The sequence below is a fragment of the Anolis sagrei genome, chromosome 1 (genome assembly GCF_037176765.1).
Source record: "Anolis sagrei isolate rAnoSag1 chromosome 1, rAnoSag1.mat, whole genome shotgun sequence".
In the NCBI taxonomy this organism is placed as follows: domain Eukaryota; kingdom Metazoa; phylum Chordata; class Lepidosauria; order Squamata; family Dactyloidae; genus Anolis; species Anolis sagrei.
Genome location: NC_090021.1, coordinates 23,733,558 through 23,748,352, shown reverse-complemented (window position 1 = coordinate 23,748,352; position 14,795 = coordinate 23,733,558). Strand labels below are relative to the sequence as shown.

Here is a 14,795-nt window from a genome sequence, read left to right as displayed (position 1 = left end):
ATAAGAAACAAAGATGGCAGGGACCTAACAGAAGCGGAAGAGATCAAGAGAAGGTGGCGAGACTATACAGAAGATCTGTATAGGAAGGATAACAATATCGAGGATAGCTTTGACGGCGTGGTGAATGAATTAGAACCAGACATCCTGAGGAGTGAGGTTGAATGGGCCTTAAGAAGCATTGCTAACAACAAGGCAGCAGGAGATGATGGGATCCCAGCTGAACTGTTTAAAATCTTAAAAGATGATGGTGTCAAGGTGATGCATGCCATTTGCCAGCAAATGTGGAAAACACAAGAATGGCCATCAGACTGGAAAAAATCAACTTATATCCCCATACCAAAAAAGGGAAATGCGAAAGACTGCTCAAACTTCCGTACAGTGGCCCTTATTTCTCATGCCAGTAAGGTAATGCTCAAGATCCTGCAAGGAAGACTCCAGCAATACATGGAGCGAGAGTTGCCAGATGTTCAAGCTGGGTTTAGAAAAGGCAGAGGAACGAGAGACCAGATTGCCAATATCCGCTGGATAATGGAGAAAGGCAGGGAGTTTCAGAAAAACATCTACTTCTGCTTCATTGACTACTCTAAAGCCTTTGACTGTGTGGATCATAATAAATTGTGGCAAGTTCTTGGTGGGATGGGCATCCCAAGCCACCTTGTCTCTCTCCTGAGGAATCTGTACAAGGACCAAGTAGCAACAGTCAGAACTGACCACGGAACAACAGACTGGTTCAAGATTGGGAAAGGCGTACGGCAAGGCTGCATCCTCTCACCCAACCTTTTTAACTTGTATGCAGAACACATCATGCGAGGTGCGGGGCTTGATGAATGCAAAGCTGGGGTGAAAATTGCTGGAAGAAACATTAACAACCTCAGATATGCAGATGACACCACTCTGATGGCCGAAAGCGAGGAGGAGCTGAGGAGCCTTCTAATCAAGGTGAAAGAAGAAAGCGCAAAAGCCGGGCTGCAGCTAAACGTCAAAAAAACCAAGATTATGGCAACAAGAATGATTGACAACTGGAAAATAGAGGGAGAAACCGTGGAGGCCGTGACAGACTTTGTATTTCTAGGTGCAAAGATTACTGTAGATGCAGACTGTGGCCAGGAAATCAGAAGACGCTTACTTCTTGGGAGGAGAGCAATGTCCAGTCTCGATAAAATAGTGAAGAGTAGAGACATCAGACTGGCAACAAAGATCCGCCTAGTCAAAGCCATGGTATTCCCTGTAGTAACCTACGGATGTGAGAGCTGGACCTTAGGGAAGGCGGAGCGAAGGAAGATCGATGCTTTTGAGCTGTGGTGCTGGAGGAAAGTGCTGAGAGTGCCTTGGACTGCGAGAAGATCCAACCAGTCCATCCTCCAGGAAATAAAGCCCGACTGCTCACTGGAGGGAAAGATACTAGAGACAAAGTTGAAGTACTTTGGCCACATCATGAGGAGACAGGAAAGCCTAGAGAAGACAATTATGCTGGGGAAAGTGGAAGGCAAAAGGAAGAGGGGCCGACCAAGGGCAAGATGGATGGATGGCATCCTTGAAGTGACTGGACTGACCTTGAAGGAGTTGGGGGTGGTGACGGCCGACAGGGAGCTCTGGCGTAGGCTGGTCCATGAGGTCACGAAGAGTCGGAGACGACTGAACGAATGAACAACAAGAAGCAAATGCATTGACTCCAATTTAGGAAAGGATCCAAGTACTGTAAATCCGTGATGAATTGAAATAGCCAAATGCTGCAGACGGGCAGTAGCTTTGTATTCTGTAACCAGTAGAATGAGTTCCTTAATTCATTGTTTTTAAATGTGGATCTTAGAGTCACCCCTGCCCTTAACAAACACAGAATAAATTGTAATTCTCTTGTTTAAATGCATCCCTTCAAGAAGAACAAAAGGGAGTCCAACTACCTCTCCCCTTAATGACCTTCCTTGATGAAGTGTTATTGGAATTGCCTGCAGCAAGACTCACTCAGACATGCGGGAGTGAGTCATCGCAGGCCTATCTCAGCAGTGGAGGGGCAATGGGAAGGAGGGAGGAGGGCATGGCACACTCCTGAAAAAGAGTCTTGTTTGGGTTTGGCTCTCTTCTTTCTCTAATTTTTAGCAATCTGTAGACTTCTCCGTCCACTCCCTCCCTACTCAGTTTTGCCATTCATTATTCTATCTTCTTCAGCTGGACACAAAACCAGAGCAAGTAATGGCTTATTAATTATCAAACTGTGATAATTCACAATACAATATAAAATATATTCCAGCACTTTAGCATTGTAATGTAATTATTCAGGAATGTACATTGAACAGTGACTGCTTTGGAAGAAAGAGAAAGGAAAAACACGGGATGGGAAGAAGTGGGACAAATAATCAGACTGTGTTTAGAGTTTTTTGGGGGGTAGGGGCAGGGGCGGCTCAACCCATTATGCAAAGTAAGCATTTGCAGTATTGTTGATTTTGCCCAGGGGCGCTCTTGAGGTGCTCTTGGGGGAAAATAGACCTTGACATATGAAAGTTGTAGTTACTGAGATGTATAGTTCACCTACAATCAAAGAGCATTCTTAACTCCACCAATTATGGAATTGAACCAAATATGGCACACAGAACTCCCACGACAAACAGAAAATATATATCAGTGATTGGTTGGGGGGGGGCGCCAAAATACTGTTTGCTTACCATTGAAAATTACCTAGGGCCACCTCTGGGTGGGGGGGTTTGTGTCAGGAGCGACTTGAGGGCAAGGACATTGCCCAGGGGATGCCTGGATGTTTTGATGTTTTACCATCCTTGTGGGAGGTTTTGCTCATGTCCCTGCATGGGGAGCTGGAGCTGACAGATGGAGCTCATCCACATTCTCCCTGGATTTGAAATTCTGACCTGTCGGTCTTCAGTCTTGCCAGCACAAGGGTTTAACCCATTGCACCACCCGAGGCTCTGTGTTTAGAGTGCTATGTATTTATCCATGAACCCATACATCTTCCTGTTAAAACTGTAAATTGAGCCATATTTAAAATATACAGTATACTGATCTTAAGGTCCTCCTGGACAACAAGTAAAACATGAGCCAACAATGTGATGCGGCGGCCAAAAAAACCAATGGGATTTTGGCCTGCAGGAGTCTAGTGTCTAGTTCTAGGGAAGTAATACTACTCCTGTATTCTGCCTTGGTTAGACCACACCTGGAATATTGTGTCCAATTCTGGGCATCACAATTCAAGAGAGATGTTAACAAGCTGAAATGTGTCCAGAGGAGGGTGACTCAAATGATGAAGGGTCTGGAGAACAAGTTCTATGAGGAGCGGCTTACCAGGTGTTTTGGCCTACAACTCCCAGAAATCCCAGCCAGTTTACCTGGCTCCTCTGTTGTGCCTTCGGAGATTGACCATTTATCCCACTTCTGTTGGCCCCATCTATAGCGCTGCCCCTATGATGTACTTTCCCCCCGCTCTAAATTGAAAGCCTTACCCCACTGTTTTATCCTTCTTGGGCTCCCCTCACTTACACGTTTTCTATTCCTACCTCACCCAGGGTTTTATCATTTAATCTCGTCCATTTGGCCTGCCAATCCTGTTCGATTTTATATTGTGTTAATTTGCTTTATTGTTTTGTTCTGCTGCTGTAATTATTTTCTGATGTAAGTTTTGGGTTTTTTTTTGCATTTTGTATTTTATTGCACTGTATTGTATTTTTTGGGCTTGGCCTCATGTTAGCTGCCCCGAGTCCCCATTGGGAAGATGGTGGCGGGGTATAAATAAAGATTATTATTATTATTATTATTATTATTATTATTATTATTTACCAGCTTTTAGGATTTCTGTGAGTTGAGGCCCAAAACATCTGGGGACCCACAGGATGAGAACCACTGCAGTAGATACACCATTCAGCCTTTCACCAACATCAAAGCATAGCAGATACCCTTTCACATTTTTCAATCGTCATGCAATGATTCCAATTTAACTGTGCCCTAAACTCCAAATCCCAGGATTTGTGATTTAGGGCAGGGCACTGACAATTGTCCTCCAAGTCGCCCAGTCTTCTGTGTGCCATGGGGGGAGTTTCTCATTTGGTATCAGCCATTGGTTAAGGTTCTGGGTTTGAGCCTGCCACTTTTGGACTCTCGCTTGCTGAGGTGTTCCAGCAAGTGTCTCTGTAGATCTTAGAAAACTATGTCTCGATTTAAGTCGTTGACATGCTGGCTGATACCCAAATAAGGGATGAGTTGGAGATGTCGCTGCCTTGGTCCTTTCTCTATTGGCTGCTACTTCCTGGCAGATGTCAGGTGGTGCAATACCAGCTAAACAGTGTAATTTCTCCAGTGGTGTAGGGCGCAGACACCCCATGATAATGCTGTGCTCTGGCACCACAAGATGCAGAGCCAATCTTAAGAAATGGGGCTACAAAGTGGAATCCATGACATGCGAGTGTGGAGAAGAGGAAACCACTGACTACCTGCTGCAATGTAACCTGAGCCCTGCCACATGCACAATGGAGGACCTTCTTGCGGTAACACCAGAGGCACTCCAAATGGCCAGATACTGGTCAAAGGACATTTAATCAACTACCAAGCTTGCAAACTTTGTGTTTTGTCTGTTTGTTTTGTTCTTTTAGAAATGTAATACAATTGTCTGGTTGCCCCTGACACAATAAATAAATACTGACAATTGTCAGGGCACTCAAGTGTCCTGCCAAACTACTAATTCTAGGGTTCCATTGCAGTTAACATGGAATCATAGTGCTATAATTGCATAGTGTGAAAGGTTACTTGTCAGTCTCTTTTTTATGTCTGGCTTCTCAGTTCTGGACCACTTTGTCCAAACTCTCCTTTTATAAGGCTGCTTAAAAGAATAATTAGAAAAACCCTCCCAACTGCTTTTAGAAGACTGCTTTTTCTCCTCCCCTATCTACTTCTTTCTGTGTGTCCAATTATGGACCATCCATTGGCGAATTTAAGTTTCTAAATATTGTGGAGATAAAGGGACTGGAGTTTTAGTTGCCCTCTGAGCCTTTGGGCTGAAGGGTGAGATAAAAAATTGCTTATACAAATAAACACTTGTGGCATTTGAAGACTATTTATACTGTGTCATCGGTACACTGTGGTGCCTTATAGAAACAAAACAGGCTGCTCCTGAGTTGCTTACAGTTGAAAACAAGCAGAGGATAAAAGACAAGAGGTAGAGAAGGAAGAAAGCTTACGGACACATTGAAAGCTTGGTTACAGTTGGAAATGAGACTTAAGAAGATAACTCAAAGGCCTTCTAGTCTTTGAAGAGGGAGGGATTGAAAGCCCAATATCCTAGCATTCATTAGAAGAGTCCTCAGACTCCTCTGCTCATATGGTTTGTTCTCCACTTCAACGCTAGTGAAGGTTTGTCTGCGAAGCAACCGTATGATCATTTGGCAGCTGTTGGTGGGTGTATCCTCCTTTCATGTTGTGGCTGTCAACCGCATGGCTACAGAGCCCCCAGTCTTCTCACAGCCCTTGGGCAATGTTTTGACCTGAGCAGGAAAGGCTGAGTCAGGGGCCCCAAGCCAGGAGCATTTCTGCAATTCACACACTTTACTGGAAATGTGACAGCTTCCCTGAACTTCTCCTTCAGTCCTGGGAGGAAGGGAAGAGCAATTCTATACTGGCCTGCAGTGGTTGTCAGATACTTTGTAGTTAATTGAAATACTGTCTCAGTTTAAGGTTTTCAAGGTGGGGCTGCTTTGAGGCTGGGGATAGATGGGGAATGGTAGTGATGTGTATATTACGAAAGTCACTTCCATTGCCCCACTTTCCTTTCTAGTCTATCCCATTCTCTGACATTATTCATCTGAAAAAAATGTTATCCTGTCTCGCATTCAGACCCTGGACAAGACAAATAATTCACCTCATGTTGGTCACTAATCTGTGCTACGTGAAGTTCATGACCATTTGCATCCCAACCAGTTTGTCGGCCCTTAGGCTGCCTTAAACCGAGGCCATGATAGCTCAGCGGTTAAAACCTCTAGCTGCAGGAAAAGCTGCTGACTAGAGGGTTAGCCGTTCAAAGCCATGAGTTGAGGTGAGCTCCCAACTGTCAGTCCTAGCTTCTGCCAACCTACACGCAATGCAAATACATCAATAGGTACCATCTTGGCGGGACGGTAAAAGGGAGCCCCATGCAGACATGTCAACAAAAAGATCAGAGATGTCTACAGACAGCAGGTTCCTCAGCATGGAAAATGGAACAAGAGCACCTCCCCATAGCCAGATTTGAGCATCGCCTCCAGACACCGGAGACGACAAAGGGGAAGGACTTTACCTTATTTGTGTATTGTATGTAATTGTTCGTTGTGTAAAAGGTATTGAATTTTTGCCTTATATGTGTACTGTAATCCACTTTGAATCCCTCCAGGGGTATAAAATGAAATATAAATTATTATTATTATTATTATTATTATTATTATTATTATTAAAAAGAATTGCCTTTGACGCTGCATTTTGGCTGAAGATCTGAATGAGTTCCAGACTCTTTTTCATGTGGTTGTTTCCAACATTGGAGCTGGCAGAGAAGTCATAGGAAGCCCAAACTGGTTGGTGGGAGGTGACAAGGCCCCTTGTGGAAGTGAGCTTGGTCATGGTTGAATTTTTAATTTTTAATTCACCACAATTTTTAAGGAATTTATATGTGGGCAATCGCAGATCAGTATACTAGTATATCAGTATTAGCGCACCTCCACATGACAGAGTGGCTAAGGGCACCTTTGGCCAAAAGAATTTATATTTACATGCATGATAGGAGAAGGGAGAAAATTAAGCAGGCATGTGGCTATCCATAGTATAATGGGACGTAAGCACATATAAAGATGAGTTTCTCCAAAGGACATGTGTGGCTGTTTAAGATGAACTCATCACAATGCGACTGCGGCATGTGATACTAATAAGACAAATGTGGGATCTATTAGGATCTGGAAAAATACTGGATTTTATTTCCAGGTGTAGGCAGAACCTCAGGGGAGGATTTATTTATTTACAAATATGTATGGAATATTTTCATTTCAAAGAAATTCTAGGTGCTAGGAACAATTGCAGAGAACAGGAACACAGTGCAAAAAGTAATGGAAGTAGTACTAATGCAGAAGTCACTTTTGTTCACTGGTGGTGTGGTGTGGTCCAAAAATCTGTTTGTCAAATGGAATGGAATATGCTGCCTCAATGGGTGGTGGAGTCTCCTTCTCTAGAGGTTTCTAAACAGAGCATGGATGGCCATCTCTTGGAGGGTGCTTTGATTGTGTTTTTCTGCAAGACAGGGGGTTGCACTGGATGGCCACTGTAGTCTCTTCCATCTCTTTGATTCTATGATTCTATCATCTTCTAGATGATAGTATGTGTTGACAGGGGTTGTTATAATTTTATGTGACTTGTTTTATACTTATGTACTGTTGTATGTTATATATGCATCCTGGAGTGTCTTTGTAAGCTGCCCCGAGTCCCTTCGGGGAGATGGTGGTGGGATATAAATAAAGTTTATTATTATTACAGCCTGTGCTTGACAGGGTTACACTCCCCCTGAAGGCACAGGCTCGCAGTTTGGGAGTGATCCTGGACTCATTGCTGATCCTGGAACCCCAGGTTTCAGCGGTGGCCAGGGGAGCTTTCGCACTTGTGCGCCAGCTGCACTCGTATCTTGAGATGTCTGACTTGGCCATGGTGGTCCATGCTCTGGTTACATCCCGAATAGACTACTGCAACGCACTCTATGTGGGGTTGCCTCTGAAAATTGCCCAGAAGCTCCAGCTAGTCCAATGCTCGGCAGCCAGGTTGCTCACGGGAGCGGGGAACAGGGAGCGTACAACTCACTTGTTACATCTGCTCCGCTGGCTGCCTATTAGTTTCCGAGCACAATTCAAAGTGCTGGTTTTCGCCTATAAAGCCCTAAATAGTTCCGGCCCAGTTTACCTGTCCGAACGTATCTCCCTCTACTAACTGTCAAAGACTTTAAGATCATCCAGGGAGGCCCTGCTCTCGGTCCCTCTGCCATTGCAGTCACGTTTGGTGGGGATGAGAGACAGGGCCTTCTCCGTGGTGCCCCCTCAGTTCTGGAACTCCCTCCCTAAGGAGGTTAGATCTGCCCCTTCCCTCTTGTCCTTCCAGAAGAAAATTAAACTCTGGCTATGGGAGTAAGCGTTTGCAGATTAGACTGATGTTACTGGCGAAGATGAGATTCATTTGACCGAATTTTGGACTGACGTTTTAACCTGGCAAACTGTTTTAATGTATATTTATATTGTTTTTAGGTATTTGATTGTGTTTTTTATTATATGTTTTATATGCTTATACTGTGTTGGCATCGAATTGTGCCTGTTGGTAGCCATCCTGAGTCCCCCTTTGGAGGTCGAGAATGGACGGAGTATAAATGTTCTAAACAAACAAACAAATAAATAAATATTGCTACAATTACTACTACTACTATTATTGTTATTATTCTATTAAGGATAAGGAAAGCAAGGCTGGATAATGTATTCTGAGAACTTGGAGATCTGTTGCTATTCCAAGCAAAGTGAGATGGTCTAGTGTGTTGGATCAACCGCATTCCCCCCCCCCACACCTCACACCCCAATATGCTATAGATCTGCACCATATTTGTTCCTGTCAATTACAACTACTCCTCTCTTTCTTGACAACCTGTTGCAGCCTAGTAAGCACTTCTCTACAGACCCTGCTCTGGTCTAGTGGGAGTGCCTTCTTTCTTAATACGATCCATTTCCAAGAACGCTGAAGAACAAGGAAGTTTATTGTTTCTGTTTTGAAGTGAAAAAACGTGTCAGAGTGAGCTGTTCTAGGCCATGATGTCCATCATCCCTCAAAAAAATGGATATGCTATTTAGTACTAAAGTGAACTACAGTTGGAAACGTCTGAATGGCATCATCTTAGGAAAGGTAACCATTGGTTACTATCAGGACGTGCTTATTGGTTCTATAATATTTTTGTCCCAAGAAAGACTTCTCAATCTTATGCAAACATCAACTCCTGTTGTTTCCTCAGCACCTGCAGGATGTGAGCACCTCTGTTGAAGCATTTTATGACTAGGCACATCATGTTCTCTCAGATTCACTTGGTATGAAATGTGCCATATAAACGAAGCCTTCTTCTGACATTCAGGCATATAAAGAGTCCTCTCGGGGATTTCTTTTGGGGCAATGGACGGGGGGGGGGGGGCAATTAAACCACTTTGGATGACATCTTTTGTCTTCTTCCCACTGTATGTAAAACCTAAGGAATATATATAGATTCAGGATGTGGTAATTCAAAAGCTAGAGCAGTCATGAGTAGTCTCTGCTTCCCAGCCTTGTGCCCAACTCAGAATTAATCAGAGGAAAGGGCTGATGTTGGGAAAGCAACCAGACACTTCTAGACTTGGTGGATTAATTCTGAGTCACCAAGGGATGTAGGTCCAAACTTGCTTCATATCATTTCATCTCTAAGATTTTCTACTGCCTATGCTTAATTAATCGACGTGGAATAGGAAAGAAAATAAAAAGAATGTTCTTTTCTTTTTTTCTAATGCCTCTTTCCAGCAAACAATGGATCTTAAAAGGTAAAGGTAGAGGTTTCCCCTTGACATTAAGTCCAGTCGTGTCCAACTCTGGAGTGGTCGTGCTCATCTCCGTTTCTCAGCCAAAGAGCTGGCATCGTCCGTAGTCACCTCCAAGGTCATGAGGCCAGCATGACTGCATGGAAGGCCATTACCTTCCTGCAGAAGCAGTACCTATTGATCTACTCACATTTGCATGTTTTCGAACTGCTAGGTTGACAAAAGCTGGAGCTAACAGCGGGAGCTCATCCTGCTCCCCGGATTTGAACCGCAGACCTTTCAGTCAGCAAGTTCAGCAGCTCAGTGGTTTAATTCACTACGTCACTTTTTCTAATGCCTTTTTCCAGCAAAAAAATGGATCATAGATTTTTTTTTAAATGTTGAACAAAGATTTTAACATAAGGCATCATGTTCAGCTATTACAAGATTATAAGATAGCTGAGGATTCACGTTTACAGGTTTTAACAACCAAAATCCTTCTTTTGCCGCCTTGCAGTACCCTGACCAAAAATATTTGAAGATGCTGGAGATCAGGGTACTAGGAAATGAAGTCTGTAGCACCTTCCCTGTCATTGCATTTAAGTCAATGGGTCTCAGTACCTCCCTGTTCTCAATGTGCCTCATTTTGGGAGAGCATTGTAAACATAACTTCCCCAGTCTCCAGTGCCTTGGAAACACTTGAGTCTGGACATTGTTAGTCTTCATAGAAAGGGGGTTTTTTTTTGGAGGGGGGGTACAATCACATGAAAGTATTATCCCATAACTGAATATGAATCAACAGTGTGGTACAGCAGCTACAATAGAAGCATAATGTCTACATAGTCACACTCTTCTGCTTCAATCAGGCCTCATATGGAATACTGTGTCCACAGTGTCCAGTTCTGGGGATCACAATTCAAGAAGGATATTGAACAGATGTAAGGTGTCTAAAGAAGGGCAACCAAGTGCCTGGAAGCCAAGCCTTATGTGGAGCAACTTAGGGAGTTAGGTATGTTTACCTTAGAAAAGAGAAAGCTGTGAGGAGACATGATGGCCATGTTTAAATATTTGAAAGAAAGTCACATTGAGGACAGGGAAAGCTGTTTTGGAGACTAGGACATGGAGCGATGGATTCAAATTGCAGAAAAAGAGATTCCACCTAAACATTTGGAAGAACTTCGTGATAAGAGTTGTTCGGATAGGAATATGTTGCGCGCAGTGTAATAAAGTCTCCTTCTCTGGAGTTTTTACTTCAAAATAAGGTAAGTGCAATGTCCATAGGAATTTGATCATAGTTTTCTTAAAAAAATATAGTTTGCCCCTCCAACAGTCTGAGAGACAGCGACCTGGCCCCTTGTTTAAAAAGTTTGAGGACCCCTGATCTATCCCATCAGTAATTGAAAAATGCCTCTCCTTTTGATTGGAAAGCACGGACTACATGGCGTCTCTTTTCTATCCTGTCACAAGTTATAGGGTGTTTATGGTGCACCAGGCCCTTCACTTATAAACCGATTGAAAGACAAACTCTCATGTATGCACACTTTCTTCCATGGTCACATTTTCACACATGATCTCAGAGTCATGGCTCCTTGGCAGGTTGTATGAGTGATAATGGAGCAGAGGAGGAGGAGGAGGAGGAGGAGGAGGAGGAGGAGGAGGAGGAGGAGGAGGAAGAGGCTGGCGTTGCTGCTGCTTCAGGCTGCTTAAAGGAGGAACGCTGCCAGAGTTCAGACAGCCTGCTGATTCAGCAAAGACCTGTTGAAACCCTATCTCTCTCTGTTTCTCCAGCAAAAGGCAGCTGCCTGGTAGAGTGAGCCTTGACGGGTGCCTAGGACTCCTGAGCCATGCACACCACTTGTACACACTGTCAAGACGTGTGCCGATCGGGAGGGGCTCCCTCTAGCTAGTTAAATCAAGGACTTTTTGCATACAAACCTCTAGTGTGTGTGTGTGCACCAAAAAGAAAGAGAGCTGTAGTCCAAGCAATTAACTTTCTTGAGCTTTGCCCTGTCTGGTCCCCAAAGCACTGTGGTGAGGCAATCATAGAGCAAGAAATCTGTGTTGTCTTTGTAATTTGGGGCTCCCTAAGTGATGGGGAGCTTGGCCTGAGGGTAACTGTCTTGGTAACATATGCAGACCTAGGATGATTGTCTAACTTGTGGTGGTGCATTCAGCATTATTAGGAACATACAAGGGTTATCCGGAAAGCAAGGTTGTTTTTAAAAAATACAAAAAATGAATATATTTTAATAAAACTTACATGGATTATAGTATAAGTATTACATTATTTTCCACATAATCACCATTTGGTTCTATACATTTTGTCATCCGTGGATAGTGAAAGTGACACTATCCGTGCATAGTGTCATCTGCCAATAGTGAAAGGACCATGGCAGCGACATCTCCAGCTCATCCCCTGTTTGGGTATCGGCCAGCACGTCAACGACTTAAATCAAGAAATAGTTTTCTTAGATCTACAGAGACACTCGCTGGAACACCTCAGCAAGCGAGAGTTCAAAAGTGGCAGGCTCAAACCCAGCACCTCAATCCGTGAGTGATACCAGATGAGAGACTCCCCCCTGGGCACACAGAAGACTGGGCGAACTGACTGCGCTCTGGCACCACGAGATGCAGAGCCATTCTTAAGAAATGGGGCTACAAAGTTGAATCCACGACATGCGAGTGCGGAGAAGAGCAAACCACTGACCACCTGCTGCAAAGCAACCTGAGCCCTGCCACATGCACGATGGAGGACCTTCTTGCGGCAACACCAGAGGCACTTCAAGTGGCCAGATACTGGTCAAAGGACATTTAATCAGTTACCAAGTTTGCAAAATTTGTGGTTTTTTATCTGTTTGTTTGTTTTGTCCTGTTAGAAATGTAATACAATGTTCTGGTTGCGGATGACACAATAAATAAATAAATAAATAAAATCAGTGGAACTTGTTTTTGATTCCTGTGTCATAGAAGTTTCCTTCCACCTTTTTCAGCCAGTTTGTCACTTTGATTTTCACCTCGTCATCATCAGAAAAGTGTTTGGGGTGTTGTAGGTTTTTTCGAGCTATATGGCCATGTTCTAGAGGCATTCTCTCCTGACGTTTCACCTGCATCTATGGCAAGCATCCTCAGAGGTAGTGAGGTAAGGGGAAGTGTTTTCCACCCAGGTGTTCCTTCAATGTAGTGAACAGATGATAGTCACTGGGTGTGAGATAGGGGCAGTGAGAGGAGTGGCTTAAAACATCCCAACCAAATAAAGTCAACAACTCTTGTGTTGCATGAACTGTGTGCAAAAGCGCATTATCATGAAGGAGACAGACTCCCGCCAGCAGCATCCCAGGATGTTTATTTTGGATGGCTCTGCAAAGTTTTTTCATGGTCTCACAATATATTTTACACCCATTTTTCACATGCTGTCTTGACATTACATCTTCTCCATAAACTGAAACTACGTCATGATGAATCACAGCGGCATTCATGCCCTTAGCATTTAGGTAGCATATTGCAGTGTGAACTTTGCACTTGGAAGGAAATGGAATGAGGATGCTCATCTCTAACCTTCACCTCTATGCCAGTCGATGAGCTACTGACAACTGGCACTGCTTGTTCTCTTCCACTAGCTTCCCACTACACAGCAATAATACCAACTTTCCCTGTGAAAATTCCCGAGAGCTACATGCCTTGTGACCTTACTTTCCGGATAACCCTCGTACATGGCTGGATAAACTGACTGTGCTTATTATGGAAAATCTCTGATGAATTTCAAGAAAGATTGGGATTTGTTTGTCACCTTTTCACAACAATTCTGGGAGCAAACATCAGCTGTAGGATTTATAAATTAGAGGAGTGTTACCAATAGTAAAGTGTGGCTATATAGTATTTTCTAAAAGGGGTAGAGTAATAAGGGATAAAAATCAGTAGACAAGTCAGTGCGGGGTTTCTAAAATTGTCTTTGTGTTTGCTAGTTGGGATTGTTGGTATTTGTGTGTTTGTCTTAGTCCTTGTTTTGGTTTTGTTGTAGATTTATTTTGTTGTAGATTTATTGCCTTTCTCACCTTGGGCAGGAGGGGACGGGACTCAAGGCTGTTTACAACATACTAATGGCAAAAATTCAATGCCAACGTACAGTACACAAAGAAATATTAATAATTACATATAACTATGAAAGCGTTCCTTGGGTGGTGGGCAGTATGGTGTTTGGGGGGGGGGTCATTGGCAGGGTTTGGGCTACACGTTCATGGCAATACATGTTCATGGCCACTTAGATAGCTGTAGTTTTAGCAATATAAATTATAATAATTCTGCTTTTTGTGTTAGTGTTGCTATTTTTCTGTTTTCTTGATTCTGAATAAATATTAGTTTAAAAACATAGGAACATACTTGGATACTATGTGGCTGTTCCCCTGACCAGGAAATTGCTATGTTTCCCAGAGGCACACAGAAGAGAGGGACAAGTGTTCTTTCTGGCAGAACAAGTTCTATGAGAGCTCTGTTTGTTTCTGGTTGGTGCATCTAACAAAATCCTTACATCGAGTGCAATTGCTGAACTCGCGATTAAAAGTTGGGGACACACATGCAAAGCTTCTATGTTGTTTTGAGGGTTGATGTTGGAGGTTTGGAGAATCTGTGCTGGAGGAGTGTGTTTAAGAGTAAGTTGCAAAGTTCAAGAAAAAGAAGAGGAGGAGGAGGAGGAGGAGGAGGAAAGCTTTTGTAGGCAAGAAGGTTTCATCAATTGCTTGGGAGTTGTTGGCAGAAAGGTGTGAAGAAGAGTTCCTGTATTGTAAATATTCTTGTGTATAAAGTCCTTTTTCTACTAAAAAGACAATTGATGTGAGTCTACTCCTTAAACCGGAGAGGGAGAGTTTCAGCTGAGAAGGGGTTGTTTCCTGTTACCGCATATAGAACCTTTTGATTACACTGTGACAACGCACACCCCAAGTTGAATTTGATTTGGTTGATGTCTAGGACCAATAGCTTCCACCTATGACAACCAGAAAATCCAGCACTAGTCATGTCACATCTCTTGGTGCACTCTTTTAGTTCTTTGTAATTTGCGGTGAGAGTGCATCATGCCTGGAGCAATAGCAAACTTTTGATTTGTCACAATTTCCAGACCAATTTGGAGTAACTTGAGAGCTAAGTGCCTCTTTGTTCAATTTGAGTCTTTCAGATTGTCTCTACAACACAAGCTGAAACAAATGCGAGCTAGGTGTTGTCCAAACAAATTCCAACTAACGGTGGTGACTATATCATAGAGATTTCTTGGCAAGATGTATT

The 14,795-nt window shown here is 43.3% G+C and overlaps 1 long non-coding RNA gene across 3 annotated transcripts in view; it reads left to right on the top strand.

Annotated features, from left to right (window-relative positions):
* Positions 1-14,795, top strand: part of LOC137096008 (uncharacterized) — a 259,018-nt gene that overhangs the window by 206,142 nt on the left and 38,081 nt on the right. The gene's annotated exons all lie outside the window — the stretch shown is intronic.